The sequence below is a fragment of the Muscardinus avellanarius genome (genome assembly GCF_963383645.1).
Source record: "Muscardinus avellanarius genome assembly, chromosome: 6".
Classification (NCBI taxonomy): domain Eukaryota; kingdom Metazoa; phylum Chordata; class Mammalia; order Rodentia; family Gliridae; genus Muscardinus; species Muscardinus avellanarius.
Window position 1 is genome coordinate 5,049,238 of NC_137791.1, and position 11,643 is coordinate 5,060,880.

Below are 11,643 nucleotides of genomic sequence, written 5' to 3' on the forward strand. Positions count from 1 at the left end.
CTGCTGAAGCACGCATCTTTGATAGAAGGCATATCCACTGGCACAGCCATCAGCATTCCCCAAAATAAATCCTCCACACACTCTAAACACATTCATACCACACATTGAAAATGAAAGGAACAGATTTCCTTTTGGATCAGAGATCAATGTATCATTTCCCTGGAAAACAAGACTCAGCCAATCTGTCAAAATTATTGGGTTTAAAGTAGGAAGCCTTTTTTCTTCTTCTTCTTCTTCTTCTTCTTCAACCTAATGGATTTAAGATACTTGGACTTCTTATAATAGAGAGGACTTAAATAGCTTTTGTGTGCACATTGCTATTCAAAAAACAAAAGCACCTGCTTTTAAATTGCTCTCCGAATGTTCTCAGGAAGCCAGAAACCCCTGAGCCAGGGAACCCACTCCTAACCTTCTAACTCACTTGTCAATTACTAGGACTTTGACCAAAATTGAATGCAAATTACATCTGCAGTATTTAAACTGAGTTTAATTTCATGTTCAATCTACTGGCCAAAAAATGTTAAGCTATAAAGACATCCTGAGGGTATGACACCCAGAAAACTTCTAGGTAGCCCTATGACCTCACTCCAAGTGGAATTCTCAAATTAACAAAGCTCAGAGCATTTGGTCTCTTAACATATTAAAGATAAGTAGATCCAACCTCTGGGCTCTACTACCACTCCATCTATAGCTCTGTTATTCATCTTCAAAACTCAACAAAAGATAAAAGTTTCTTTTTTAATACTTAATAAACAGCAAGCATACCCTCTCTTAAATTATCTTCATTTTTAGTTGATATGCAAATACATGTACAATAGTGAATTCTCAATTTAAAATAACTCTTTTCAACATAGTATCCTAGAAAGTGTTTCTACCTTTCAAGAGAAAAGTGATTTCACAGATATGCCTGAATAAATAAAAGAAATTTTTGGTTGTCTGGGGGAAAAAAGTCTCTGTAGTCAATGAACCAGAAACAATGACTGCTTGAAGAAACACAGATTTTTTTAGTTTTGAAATCTTGTTAACTACTCCACTGAGCTCTGGTCTAAAATCAAAATCGTAAGTTCCTTTCTGTCATATACTATAGAAATGAAAACACTCATTTAAAAAAAGCTCTCTGGGTTTTTTGGTGGGTTTTTTTTTTCTACGAAAGTACTGAAGTCATATGGGATCCACATTTAAACTTAAATACATTCTTTTCTCTTAGCATTTTATTGTCATTTTGACTTTTATACTAATTTACAGATTTATACCTTTGTTTATTTTTATTAGCTATGCATTTGGATTTTTAGGGGTATCATGTGACTTTAATTTTTTAACTTTTTTATTGTTGCATTATAGTCATGAGGTAGAGGCATACATGCACACTGTAGATGGCAGAAGCATACATGTACACTCATACATGTACACTCACACATGTATACTCATACATGCACACTCATACATGCACATTCATACATGCACACTCATACATGCACACTCATGTGACTTTCTCATTTAATAAGTATTAGAAACACCCAGTTCTCTGCCACTGTGAATGTGCTGCGACATGGCCTTCTTCACTTCTTTCAAATAACCAAGGCCAGTCAACAGGCACAAGCTGTAGGACCAGCTGTAACCCCGCCACACACAGCTCCCGTCTCTGCTTGGTGCTCAGAGCCCTATTCCTCCTTCATATTTTCCCAAAATCCACCATGACTCCTGGTCTTCCTGTTGTGTGGTTCATGTTCCCAGCTAAATGACTTAAATGTGTATTTTTGTGTGCCTTCATCTTACTCTTGAGTGAGTCTTAAATTTTCTATTTACCCTTTCCTTGGTTCACTTCATCCCTGCTTCTCCATTTCCAATTTGAAGAGATCTGGTTATCTTACGTGAATTTATATAATACCAATAAGGAATCGTTTCTTTGGTTCTTAGAGAGATGGACTTATTTTCAGCAAATAATCAAAAGGAATTAAAAATTTGGGGGGGGGGGTACTGGGGTTCCTGGAAACCCTTCTACCTCCGGGCTCCACTCCCAGACCTATTTTATATTTTTATTTGGAAACAGGGTCTCTCAAGCCAGCGAGGCTGGCTTCGAACCTGCGAGGTCCTCCTGTCTCCACCTCCCAAGCGCGAGGATTACAAGCGTGTGCCACCATCCCCGGCAAAAGGAATTAAATTTTAATAAGGTAAGCAGGCTCTCTACAACACGAACATGTATGGTTTTTCCAAGCCTTAGCGAGGTAAGAGTGCAATACTAGGTTATACTTCATATATGGAGATATGGTAAGGGAAATTTTTATTAAAATGAAATAAATTTTATTTTCCTAAAATACCCATTCTTATGTGAGTCAGTTTAAGGAGGTGAATAAAATACATTTACTATTACACAGTACTTCAGGAGAAGGGGTATTAAAAGTCAGGTTTCACCAGGCGTGGTGGCACATGCTTGTAATCCCTACACTTGGGAGGCAGAGACAGGAGGATCGCACAGGTTCGAAGCCAGCACACTGCCTTAAGAGATCCTGTTTCCAAATAAAAAGTAAGTGTAAAAAAAAATAGGTCTGGGAGTGGAGCCCGGAGGTAGAAGGGTACCCCAGTACCACAAAAAAAAAAAAAGTCAGGTTTCCAAGTTTCTGGAACTACAGTGGTCCTCACCATTGGATCACCAGTGGATGCCTGAACCCATGGATAGTACTAAACCTTTCCTTGATATTATGGTGAGTCCTGGTAACAGTAAATATAGTATTTCCAGGAATCCAGCTGACCAGCAAAGTAACTGTAAGCTTTGGCGTACAAGTCAACCAGCCCTGTCAGAGCACTGAGGTCTAAAACTATCTGTTCTTATGTCAGCTGGGACATCTCCATAAACTGGACCCCTATGAATCATAGATGTGGTCTCATATACATATTAATTCATTTATTCTCATTCTCTCCCTCTCCCTCTCCCTCTCAGAAACTCTTGCCAAAAGAAGCCACATAAGAATTCACTACCTAGATCAGAGTAAATTTCCAAAATATGAAATGGACTAAGGTCTAACTGGATTAGTACACGAACCCACTGCAGGCCTGGGTTCTGTGGTCTCTGACCACAGAAACATTTCAATGAATTTCTTTCATCATATACAAGTTATGACTTCCAAACGTGGCTGGTCACGGAGTCACACAGGAAGTGTTTTTAACATTCCGAATCCTGTGCTCTAACTTCACAGATAGCAATTCAGAAGTTCTGAGACAGACCCAGAAATATCATTATAAATAGGATGCACTATGGTATAAACATTAAAATTTAATTAAGGCTATCGGTATGTCTGTGTTATACTACCTAAAAATAACTATTTCCATACCAGAATTAACTGAAAAAAAATCCAATCCCTTAGGACTGTCCTTCAGTAGGAATATACTAACATACCGTTCCAAAACAACATTAAAGAAAAGTAGCAAAGAAAGACCCCATGCTCCTCTCCCATCTGGTAAGTTGTTACCCGTGGATGCACTAGGTATAAACTGAATTCTTCTGAGTGGAAAACAGGTTAACATCAGTGCTCTTTTTTTATTTTATTTATTTATTTATTTATTTATTTATTTATTTATTTGCGGTACTGGGGATGGAATCCAGGAGCATTCTATCTCCAAGTTACACCCTCAGACCTATTTCTTTTATTCTTTATTTTGAAACAGAGTCTCACTAAGTGGTAGAGGGCCCCACTCCGTTGCTGCGATCCTCCTGTCTCAGCCTCCCAAGTACTGGGATTATGAGCGTGCGCCACCACGCCGGGCTTCAGCTGGTCCTGACATACTGCACATAGGGATGTATGTCCATGGTTCTCGTTATCATGTATGAAGAAGGAGGAGAACAAGGGATGAGGAGGGACACACACGAGGTGATTGTGCATGTATGAACATGTTGCTTTGATTTTCCATGATGCATGATGACAATAAATCAGTAACCTTTTAAAACAAATCCTGAAACTTTACCACCTGCTGCTTAATAGATTATACCAAATTACTTCAGCTAAAAGCAAGACCCATAAAATTCTTTTTATTAAATGTACAGATCCTAAAGAAACTTATAATTTTTTTCTTTTTTTTTTGGTGGTACTAGGGGTGGAACCCAGAGGCTTTCTACCTCCGGGCTATACTCCCAGACCTATTTTATATTTTATTTGGAAACAGGGTCTCACTAAGTAGCTGAGGCTGGCTTCAAACCTGTGCGATCCTCCTGTCTCAGCCTCCCAAGCACAGAGATTATAAGCGTGCGCCACCACGCCCAGCTAAACTTAGGAAATTTAAGGTGATTGACACTCTACATATAAAGTAAAATATTTTCTCACTATAATTCTGCTTCTAAGAGAGAAAAGAAAAATGGAAACAGGTTCTTTGGCAAATGATATATATATATATATATATATATATATATATATATATATATATATATATATGTAATTTTTTTTGGCAGTACTAAGGATGGAACCCAGGGCATTCTACCTCCAAGTTACACCCCCAGGCCTCTTTTTTATCCTTTATTTTGAAACAGGGTTTCACCGAGTTGCAAAATTCTTCACTAAGTAGTAGCTGAAACTGTCCTTGAACTGCGATTCTCCTGTCTCCGCCTCCCAAATGCTAGGATTATAAGTGTGCACCACCATACCTGGCTGCAACAGATAAATTTTAAGAGAATCTCCTTCAAAATACTCAATACACTACATTTTTAAGGACATAATTGTTCACCAATCAACTGTATAAACTTGAACGTGTCTACCCTTGGGTATTAAGGGCCCTCAGTATTTAAGTAAGATTAAATCTTTACAAATACATCAACACTTATGTTCAAATAAAATTTTTTTCTCCTACAAAGACCTCATCTAGTAGTCTTCTCAGAGGGTCTTAACCTAATTTCCAAAATGTAACTTGAGTGAGTTTTGTAAGCCATGTGGCATGACCTTGATAGCCAGTAGAATTTTTAATATTATTCCTTCAAAGTAACCCCTTAAAACTTTTGCAGTCACAAAATGATAGAGATATACACAAGAAGGTACATGTGGCACTTGTAATATTTGTCTTTTTGTGTCTCGTTTATTTCACTTAATGCCCTCCAGTTCTACAATTTTGCTACAAATTATGGGATTTCATTCTTTTTATGGATGAAAAATATTCCTTTGTGTATATATACCAGAGTTTATTCGTTCACCCACTGGTGAACACCGAGGTTGATTCTAGAGCTTGGCTGTTGTGACTAGTGCTCCAGCAAACACAGGAATGCAGGCATCCCTTGATGTGCTGATTCTGTCTTTTGGGGGTATATAATCAGAAGTAGATCACTAAATCATATGGTAGATCTATTTTTAATTTTTTTTAGGATCTTCCATTCTGTTCTCTGTAATGTCTGGTCTAATTTATATTTTCACCAACAGTGTATGAGTTCCCTTTTTTCCACATCCTCACCAGCATTTGTTCCTTTTTTGCCATTTTGATTACTGCTGTAACTGAGGTGAAATGTTATCTGACTATGGTTCTGATACATGTTCCCCTGATGAATAATAATGTTGAATATTGTTTCATATATTTTGACTACTTTTATTTCTTTAATTTATTGTTATTGTTTTGGTTGTTTGTTTGTTGTTGTTGAAAATTGTCAGCGGGGCGTGGTGGTTCGCACTTTTAATCCCAGTACTTGGGAGGCTGAGACAGGAGTATCACAGATTTGAGGACAGCCTCAGCAAATAGTGAGACTCTCACTAACCTAGCAAGACTTTGTTTCAAAATAAAAATAAAATAGAGTTGGGGATATAGCTCAAAGGTAGAATGCCCCTGGGTTCCATCCCAGTGCCACAAAAAGAAATTGTACATTTAGGTTACTTGCCTGTTTTTAATTGATTTATTGTGTTGCTGTTGTTGTTGCTATTGAGTTTTTAAGCTCCTTGTGTATTCTGGGTATTAATCCTTCATCACACGAAGCGTTTACAAATACTTCCTCCCATCTCTCTTCTCTCTATTGATTGTTTCCTTTGCTGTGCGGAAGAGTCGTAGCTTGATTCGTTCCCAAGCGTATATTTTTGCTGTTGCCTGTGCTGTGGGGTATTAGCCAAAAACCAATGTCTTCCATTTGTCTGCTTTGTTTTCTTCTAGTCGTTTCAATTTGGGGCCTTACATTTAGGTCTTTGGTCGACTTGATTTGACTCACAAAAGGTGAGAGATGGAAGTCATTCAGTGGTTCACTGTGCTGGGTTGTATGTACCACAAATTTACCCATTCCCTCCAAGCTTTCCAATGTGTGGGTATACTTGTTTATATACTCCTTAATGATCCTTTGTATTTCCATGGTATCCATTGTTTTTTCCATGCTGATTTCTTTGGGTTTCCTCTCTTTTTCTTTTGATTGATCTAACTATAGGCTTGTAAAAAATATATATATACTTTTAAGCTTCTCCTAAAACCAATTCTCTGTCTAATTAACCAGCTCCATAGGGACCAGCACCCCTAGCAGCAAGGGCTGGGGAAGGTGACCTTAAGCCCCAGCAGACTTCCATCCCTTTAACTGTGTACCAATGTAGCTGTAACCTAAGGATATTTAGGGATGAGGATAAATTGAAAGGTTTTGTAATACGCTTAAGTATAGCCCAAAATAAGCATAGAGGTTCCAGCCTTAGCATTAAGTTCTGAGATCCCAAAATTCTGAGGTCCTTTGTCTTGAGCAAAAATGTCAGAAAGGCCCTCCTCAACAATTTGCTACTGACAGAGTGGGTCCTTAGACTTCAAATCAAAAACACTTATCTGCAGAAAGAGGGAAAGAACAAAGATCCTGGAAGCAAAATCTTGACCTGGTATGAACTTGAGTTCCTTAACACTCATCAAATTGAATGCCTCGTCTTTAAGGAGTCATCCTGATTCCTCTATAAAAGAGAACATATGACTATTACTATCCCGGTTAATATCCCACAGGAAAACACACTGTCTTGACAAAATACTGTCAAAGCTAGAGCTAAAAAGCAATTCATCTGCACACGCTTTTCATGAAAACATACCAAAATAGCTCCTGGTAGAATGTGGACATTTTAAAGAGATCAAATTTAATCACATGTCCAAAACTAACATTTTCACTTCTGAGTATAATGAGCAAGTACTCTGCATATACTACCCAGCCCACAGTGCACTGAAATAATGGCTATGCTTGGTTTTGAAGATGGAAATAAGACGATAATCTCATTATTCCACCATCCTGTAGAAAAGTATTTACTAGTTCCCATTTCATAGGCACTCAGGGGCACACAGTAGTTCTCCTGGCATTCAAAGTCTTTCCCAATTTCAGTTCGCTGTGGAGTGATAAAACGCAAAATATAAGAGCAGTGTCTAATTTACAATCAGCAAACAACAGCTGACATTGGTCTTGAGATCTGCGCCTACAAAGCCAGAGGCCAGGCTCCATATCTGCAGTTAAACAACTGAGATGTTGGGGCACCCACAGGACATACCCTAACCAGCCAAGATTCCCACCGTAGACACACACCACCGCCAGCTTCTCCACTGCCATTGCTAAAGAGTGACTACAACCACTGCCCTGCGATGGACATCTGGCTCAAAATACTATGAAATGAAAACAGCATACTATAACATATAGTTCTAATACATTAGAATTAATATTAGTAATGGTGGCGCTTGTAATCCCAGTACTTGGGAGGCTGAGACAGGAGGATCGCAGGTTCCCTCCGCTACTTAGCAAGGCCCTCTGCAACTTAGTGAGACCCTGTTTCAAAATAAGGAATAAAATAATAGGGCTGGTGGTGTAGCTCAGAGGTAGAATATTCCTGAGTTCAATCCCCAGTATGGCAAAAAAAAGTTCTAATAATATCTGAAATGAATAAAATGCAGGAAAGATATCATAGTACTAAATGTGTGAGGTCTATTACACCCTGCTATTGGCTGATAGATTAGGTTATGCAATGGTCATAGGAGATAAGACACATCCATATGTTTGATAAGGACTAATTTTAAGTAGTTAGTATTAAATTCTATAACATTCTGGAAAAATAAATAATGTTACATTGTCAGCCTCTACTTCTTTCTTTCTACTATGGCTAAGCTACTCAATCTGACACCAAATACGAATCTTTATAAGTTTCGTCTTTATTATATCAATGATCAATAGGTAATTAAAAATAGAGACTGTAGTACATATTTATTTATTATTTATTTATTTTGGTACTGAGGATGAAACCCAGGGGCATCTACCTCCGAGCTACACCTCCAGCCCTATTTTTTATTCTTTATTTTTGAAACAGGGTCTCACTGAGTTGCAGAGGGCCTCGCTAAGTAGCCGAGGCTGTCCGCGAACCGCGATCCTCTGGTCTCAGCCTCCCGAATGCTGGGATTACAAGCGTGTGCCACCACGCCCGGCTGCAGTACATCTTTAGTAAGGAAGAAAAACTACAAAATTAACAGGGGTATTATAAGACAGTGTTTCAGAAAACAAAGCACCTCCATCAGAATCATTCAACATGTTCCTAAAAACAAGTAATCCTAGCTATGATCTGGGACGTATTGCAGATAAAAAACTTTTTTAATCTCTCACTTAAGTCCTGGGAGTCAGCTGTTCTAAGGCCCCTGAGTCTCGGCAGGGTACGTCTAGAGAACTACTTCTGTAAGAGACACCCAAACCCCAGAGCAGCTCATCCATCTCCCCTGATTAAAGTCAACGACTCTCTTTCTCCAATGCCAAATGACTCCAAATAAACCGCTCTCTGTATTCAGTTTATCTAAATCACTGGTCTCAATCACTGCTCATTACATTTTCCAAAATATATAACCCAAATCTGTTTTCTCAAAGACATCATTTGCACAGTTGGTATAATTTGGTTTATATGAGAATATTTATACACAGATGTTTAAGTACTAACTCAGCTTCACTACGTCCTGAGCTGGCATCTGAGTGGGGACCTTTGAGTAGCAACTGAAGAAAATATATACAACCAGAAAATGACTGTGAAGTAGGAAATGAATTTTATAAAATCATATCACCCATTACAGCCTCTGATCCTCATAATTTTTAATTATAATCGTTATTTAATTTTGTAATGCTCCAGAAATATAATCGATAACTTCTGAAAACAACATATATATACTCAATAAATTAAGATATATTAAATTATCAGCAAAAGTGAGGCTGTATAGGAAAAACTTTGAATAGATAATAAATATTCTTTATTTCATGAGAAATTTGAGCAATTGCAAAAATCCCTCTTACATTATTTTTTAATTATCTTTAATCTTTTAAGTCGCTATTAATAGTCAACAGTTCAGACAAAGAATGGATTACCATGGCAGAGAATAGGGTGAAAATAAGATAGTATCAACAGATTCTGCTAAAGATTCTTATTATGGGTAAGAAAAAAATTAAAAATTAAACCCATAACCCCTCCATTAAAATTCATTTTAATCTATATCATTTCATTTCCCCAATATGACTTTAGCAATTCTCAAATAAATCCTCTAAGAGTCAGACATATTTTTAAAGTCTAAACTAATATTTTCTAGGTGTTAATTTCCATATTTAAAATTATTAGGGGCTAAGGATAGCTCAGTGGTAAAGTGCTTGCCCAGTAAAGTACAAGGTCATCTTTTAATCCCCAGCATGAAAGAAGAAAGAAAAAGAAAGAAAGCAAGAAAGCAAGATGGTACCCATACTAGAAATATGGTACCCACAACTAGATAAACAACAATAAAGATCCTTTCTCTAAAATGCTGAGCATTATACAGAAACATGATTTATTTGCATCAGAAAATTATAGAGCATAAAATTATTTCAGTAATGTAAATGTAAGCATAGAGCAAATGAAACCATACCAAGACCATAATACTATTACTTAACCTAAAAAACTTAGTTTCTGTCTCTATCATCTAACAGAGTAGCTGATAGGCAGCAACACAGAATTTTAACAACTTTTAAAAGCAATTCATAAGCAGGACTTATTATCCCAGTACTTGAGAGGCTGAGACAGGAGGATCGCAGGTTCACAGCCAGTCTCAGCAACTTGTGAGGCCCTTTATAACTTAGTGAGACCCTATTTCAAAATGAATAATTTTTAAAAATTGGGCTGGAAGTGAAGCTCAGAGGTAGGATGTCTCTAGGTCCTATCCCAGTACCACAAAAAAGCAATTCATAAATTATTTTCTTGTGCTATTTTGGGTATAAATTCTGGTGATTATTGTTTTCACAGATATTGGGGATTTGTGATTAGAGAATTTTGCCACAGAACAAATTGAATGCTAGCCTTGTGGAATGGGTTAGGAACTATTCTCTTTACTTCCATCTTCTGAAAGAGATTGTGGAAAAGTTCTAATTTTTCCTTAAATGTTAGTAGCCTTCAGCAGTGAACCTATCTGGGCTTGATATATTCTAGGTTTGTTTGATTTTAGTTTTTGTGGTACTGGTGATTAAACCTAGGGGTATGCTACCTCTGAGCTACAACTTCAGCCCTTTTAATTTTTTATTTTAAAACAGGGTCTCACACTGGGCGTAGTGGCACAGGCTTGTAATCCCCGCACCTGGGAGGTAGAGACAGAAGAATCGCGCAGGTTCAAAGCCAGCCACACTGGCTTAAGAGACCCTGTTTCCAAATAAGTATAAAATGGGTCTGAGAGTGTAGCCGGGAGGTAGAAGGGTTTCCAGGAACACCAGTACCACAAAAATAAAAACAGGGTCTCACTAGATTACTGAGGGCATCACTAGGTGGCTGAGGTTGTCCTCAAATCTGTGATTCTCCTATCTCGGTCTCCCAAGTTCTGGGATCACAGGTGTGCACCACCACATAGTGCTTGTTACATTCAGTTTGGGATGAGCTTTGAATTTTGATCTTAGGGGATATAGTGGGGTTTCTTAATCTTTAATAAAAACTTAGAAGGACTTCTACGTCCATCTATGTTGAGATAACAAGACCCAGATTTATTCTCTCACCTGAAACAAACAAAAGCTGGAGAAGATTTTGTGAAACAATGCTGGAACGCGAGCAACAAAGGACAGGAGTCCCTAGCAGATAGAAACTAAATGGAGGCGCATCCTAGGATCACTAGAACTTACTGCCTTGAGGGTGGCCCATCAGCAACACAAGGAGGACCACCCAAGCAAAGCCAAGAAGATTCCCAGGGTTGAGATGATTACGTTGGGATCAGGCTCTAGGATGGGCCCAGGAACTCCAGATTACAGAGCAGAGCGCTGGAGAAGGAAGAATTGCAAGTGGGGAGAATTCCAGCTATCTGTAGAAGGTTCCCCTGATGATCATGCAAAGACTGGCTAGCACATGCAGGGGAGGCAGGTACTCAGGGCCAAGGAAAGAACTGGAACAATACTGCGGTCTTTGGGAGGTAATTAGGCCACAAGAGTAGGGGTGTCATGGAATTAGTGCCCCTATAAGAGGAGGTAACTCTCTTATAAGAGCTAGATAATTCTCTTCCACATAAGGATACACGGAGAGCATGGCAGTCTACAGTCAGAGGAAAGCCCTCAGCAAGAACCAGCTGTGCTGGCACCCTGATCTTGACCTCAGACTTCCAGCCTCCAGAGCTGGTAGAACTGTGAAAAGCAAATTTCTGTCCGAAGCCAGCCGACTTATGGCACTTTGTTATAGCAGTTCAAACTGACTCAGATGAGCACTTGGCACTCATCCA